This window comes from Rhipicephalus microplus, chromosome 1 (genome assembly GCF_043290135.1).
Source record: "Rhipicephalus microplus isolate Deutch F79 chromosome 1, USDA_Rmic, whole genome shotgun sequence".
In the NCBI taxonomy this organism is placed as follows: domain Eukaryota; kingdom Metazoa; phylum Arthropoda; class Arachnida; order Ixodida; family Ixodidae; genus Rhipicephalus; species Rhipicephalus microplus.
In genome coordinates, this window is record NC_134700.1 from 30,682,788 (window position 1) to 30,687,821 (window position 5,034).

General features: G+C 38.8%; 1 long non-coding RNA gene across 2 annotated transcripts; it reads right to left on the bottom strand.

Moving 5' to 3' along the window:
- Positions 1-2,152: 2,152 nt before the first annotated feature.
- LOC142767690 (uncharacterized) lies at positions 2,153-4,489 on the bottom strand. Of its 2 annotated transcripts, XR_012885113.1 has the most exons (4): positions 4,229-4,489; positions 3,858-3,908; positions 2,388-2,613; positions 2,153-2,277 (listed from the first exon to the last, which is right to left on the bottom strand). It is a non-coding gene; the product is annotated as an uncharacterized LOC142767690 (long non-coding RNA). The 2 variants fall into 2 exon arrangements; XR_012885112.1 differs by lacking the exon at positions 4,229-4,489 and having other exon boundaries at positions 3,858-4,149.
- Between the last annotated feature and the right edge of the window lie 545 nt (positions 4,490-5,034).

Sequence of the window (5,034 nt, forward strand, 5' to 3'; positions counted from 1 at the left end):
GCGCACAAAGCGAAGTGTGGGGAATTATTTTCTCTTGTCTACCTTCTGATTGATAAACACAGCCAAGTATCACAGGCAAGCATTCTTTTGCCACAAAAACACTCTCATGAACCATTTCAAGCAATACTTGGAAACTCAAAATGAAAAATTGAGCCCCTTTTGTTTGCAAGACATGAGTACCATTGCGAATAGCTGTCTAATGGGCATGATGCTGTACATGCAAGCATATAACAAGATGTTTTGAAAGGTTCAGATAGAAGCACACAAAAGAAAGTGTGGAAAATATTTCCTCTTGTCCACCTTTTGAGTGATAAACACAGCCAAGTCTCACAGACAAACATTCTTGTGCCACAAAAACACTCTCATGAACCATTTCAAGGAATACGTGGAAACTCAAAATGAAAAATTGAGCCCCTTTTATTTGCAAGACTTGAGTACCGTTGGAAATAGCTGTTTAATTGACATGATGCTGTACATGCAGGCATACAACAAGCCGTTTTGAATGGTTCAGATAGAGAAACACAAAAGAAAGTGTGGAAAATATTTCCTCTTGCCCATCTTCTGAGTGATAAACACAGCCAAGTATCACAGACAAGCATTCTTGTGCCACAAAAACACTCTCATGAACCATTTCAAGGAATACATGGAAACTTAAAATGAAAACTTGAGCCCCTTTTATTTGCAAGACTTGAGTACCGTTGCAAATAGATGTCTAATTGACATGATGCTGTACGTGAAAGCATACAACAAGCCGTTTTGAAAGGTTCAGATAGAAGCACACAAAAGAAAGTGTGGAATATATTTCCTCTGGTCCACCTTCTGAGTGATAAACACAGCCAAGTATCACAGACAAGCATTCTTGTGCCACAAAAACACTCTCATGAACCTTTTCAAGCAATACGTGGAAACTCAAAATGAAAAATTGAGCCCTTTTTATTTGCAAGACTTGAGTACCGTTGCAAATAGCTGTCCAGTTGACATGATGCTGTACATTCAAGCATATAACAAGACGTTTTGAAAGGTTCAGATAGAAGCGCACAAAGCAAAGCGTGGAATAATATTTGCTAATGTACACCTTCTGAGTGATAGCCCAGCCAAGTATCAAGAAGAGGAAAGCTTGTGCCACTAAACACTCTTGTCAACCTTTTCAAGTAATGCATGGAAGCTCAAAACAACAACTTGAGCCACTCTTGTTTGCAAGACATGAGTATCGTGACCATTAGCTGTTGAGTTGGAATGATGTGGTATATGAGTGCGTACAACAAAAAGTTTTCAAAAGTTCAGATGAAAGCACACGAAACAAAATCTTGAGAACTATTTGCTCCTATTTAGCTTTTAAGCAATAAACACAGCCAAGTACATTTCACGAGCAAGCAAGCTTGTGCCACCCAAACACGTATTCAACTATTTAAAGTAATGTGTTGAAAATGAAACTGAATATTTGAATCAGTTTTGTTGTAAGACAGGAGTAGCATTAGAAATACTTAGTTGGCCAATGGTGAAGATACTTTCATGCAGACGTTCAACAATCTGTTTTCAAAGGCACAGATGGAAGCACACGAAACGAAATTTTGATCATTATTTGCTCTTATTCTGATTCTGAGGAATAAACACAGCCAAGTACCGTTCACAAGTGAGCAGCTTGTGCAAAGCCAACCAAACTCTCAGATCGACCATTTCGAGCAGTGCATGGAAAATTGATCTGAATATTGGATGTAGTTTTGTTTCAACAACACCAGTATTGCAAAACCTTTTTAATATCCCTACTGAAAATTCCTACATGTACAGGAACTGCACATACGATGTTATTGGATACGGGGCATACAGGTGTCACGGGTCATACAGGTGGTACGGGTTCATGCGGGTGGTACGGGTCATGCAGGTGGTACGGGTCATGCGGGTGGTACGGGTCATACGGGTTGTGCGGGTCATACAGGTGGTAGGGCTCATATAGGTGGTATAAGTGTAACGAATGTATGGGTATTACAGGTTATGCAGGTGATATGGGTTGGATCAGCTATTTGGGTCAAAGTTAACATGCAGTAAAAGAATGTATTAAGAAAGGCATGATAGTTCATGAAGCACACAGTAAAATAAACAATGTAATGTAGGTATGCTGCAATGATATCAAATAAACACGATCAGGCTAGAGTAATGTTTTGACGACTCATTTATTTAGGTCGTTCAACATTTCAGCAATGAATCTGTTCATTTTTCTTAGCCTCTCAATCGGTGCCACTTCACTTGGTCTCCCAGATATGTACTTGCTGAAGGCATCTGTAAAAATGAGCAGGAATATGTAGCAATTAGGGACTTACTGGTTCATATAGTTGATAACTTTTATTGTCCCTAAATTCCGCAAAATATGCTAAGCATGAAACACTTACTTCCGACTGCCTCCATTTTCCTAGGCGTGAGTGCCCTCCTGGGTGGTGCCTGGTTTTCCGAGCGCACGTAGCGCCGACAAGGGGCTCCTGTGATGCTCCTGTGTTGGAGGGCACTCACACCCCAAAGATGCTTGGTCGCATCCTTACAGAACAAGCTGTCTCTCGGACGCAAAAGCAGCCATGCCCATTTTTTCTGCTCCAGGAATATGCCGTTTCCTAGGTGAATCTGTGCAAAAAAATGTGGAATCATAATAAAAGACTCAAGAGATATCTTGTTTTTGAAAAAGTTAGTTGCGCTCTTTGGTCGTGCGACTATAGTTTTGCTCGTATGTATTCAAATAGTTCTGATGAATCTTACAATTCACTTCTGCAACTGCATGTCATCTTGTATAACACTGGCATACTAAACGTTATCCAAATATTCTTTTTCTAAAGCAAGTACAGTTCACAGATTGTATATAAGTCTACAGGTGCATATAGTGCTCATTCATGGCAATACTACACCAGTTCACAAGGAGAATCATTAATTTTTAGATACTAAAAGACTGGCAAAAAGTGGGGTGCCATAGTAAGTTAGAAAAACATCAACACAATCCCTATTTAGAAATTTTACACTAATGTGGCTCCAGCGAAACAAAAAAGCATTCGTTTCAATGATCAATGAAAAGCAAATCACATACGTCATTGCTGTCTTTAAGTCTCACCTGAACAGTTTGTGAGAAGCTGTAAGACATTTTAAAAAGAAGCATACTTACAATTTTGAGTGCTCTAGATATGTGTGAAATTTAAATTACCAATTATGTAACATATCTTACAGTGTGTTACAGGTGTTAGTAATGTTGAGTCCATAATATTCTACTAAAGTATAAGAGACCAGCAGACACCCTAGAAGGCACTTTGAGCTGGCACTGACAAAAAGTGCTCTGGCACAATGCAGATGAAAATTTATTTTGTCAAGTCCGATAATGAGGAACTTGGGAATCAAAAAGACAGAGCCTCAATTCATTCCCCTTTTTCCTGACATTAGGACTTGTCACAAAAATTTTTATAAAGCTTGTACTGAAAGCCGTGACATTCCAAAAAAGGGTAATGCAGAATATTGCACTGGTCATTCGTGAAATAACCTCCTGAACCTCTAAATTCACCACCAGTTCATAATTCACAAAATTATCCGTAGTAGATGAATAAACTAAGCATAAACATACAAAGAAGTGAAAGTGCAATGCAAGTTGCATAACTATGTATTCAACCCAGTAGTGAAAGTATTGCCCTGAATAAACATAAATTTACAAAAAGTAGAGCTACTTCATCGTTTAACTGAATAAGGGCATGCACAGAGAGACGGACACTAGAAGAAGAAAATGCACACAACATAAGCGGTGTTCAAGTGTCTGTACTTGCCCTTATTCAGTTAAAAGATGAACGAATACCAACTAGCCTAACTATCCAAGCTACTGTAAAGCTACTTACTTGATTGTCCACCTGGGAAAACAGCGGCAGTTCATCACTGGCACCCAAACACTAAACGGCACAACAAAGGAAAAGTCGATCAGCTATAAAAAATATTATTTATTTTTATTTATTTATTTCAAAGTACCTTACAGGCCCCATGGGGGGCATTGAGTAAGGGGGGCTATACATGTATACAAATAAACTGGAAAAAAATATACAAGACAGACAATTGAGCAAGGGGGGAATACATATAGACACCTCAAAATGAAAAAAAGTACAAAAGAAACAATTGAGTAAGGGGCGCAATACTTATATACATCTCAAACTAAAACAAATACAAAAGAAACAATTGGAAAATATTAAGTCAAACAAAAAGCACCAACACGTACAAAAGTTCAGCATGTACAAAAGATACACGCATAGTAACCGTGGGCGAAACACTGTATTTTCTGCGCATGCAGCGGCCACAAGGCAGAATCCTCGCGCACATGAATGTGACAATCACAAAAATGAACCAATACGGACCAATGAATTATGATACGGCATCTACTTGCTGAGGCATGTGAAGTGGCTTGATAAGATATGACGGAATGTGTCAAAGTTTGTCTGGGATGCAATGTCGTCAGGCAAACTGTTCCACAGACGAATAGCACGTGGAAGTGCGGACTGATTGAACGCGTTTGTTAAGCCGTATACACGGGAATAGCTAAGATGATTGTGTAGTCTACGTGAAGTGAGATATGGTTTTTGCAGAGCAGTAACGGTGATTCGGGAAGAATGGGTAATTTCATGAAAGAATGACAGCAGGGCAATTAGGCACACATATGCCAGCATGGCTTCCAGGTATAAAAGTTAAGCATCATTTCCAAAACTTTTTTTTCTTTTCAGACACAACACAACTATCAGCCCTCATTTGTGCTTTGTTCAGCCCAATAACAGCTGCTGAAACTTTTATCCCTATTGTTTTTCCAGCTTATGCTCCATAAATTGTTAAAAGCCCAATCACTGAGCTGCACAACGAACTGATCAGTGTTCTGCATTGTGTTATTAAAACAACCTAATTTTAATCCCACTTAAAACTAAGTTCATGGTTTATACAGTTTCTAAAACAAAGCTCCCTTTGAATTGACTACCATAATTTAATTACTGCAATTTGGTGTTTTCTAGGCCAAAAACTTGATCCTAACGTGAAGTT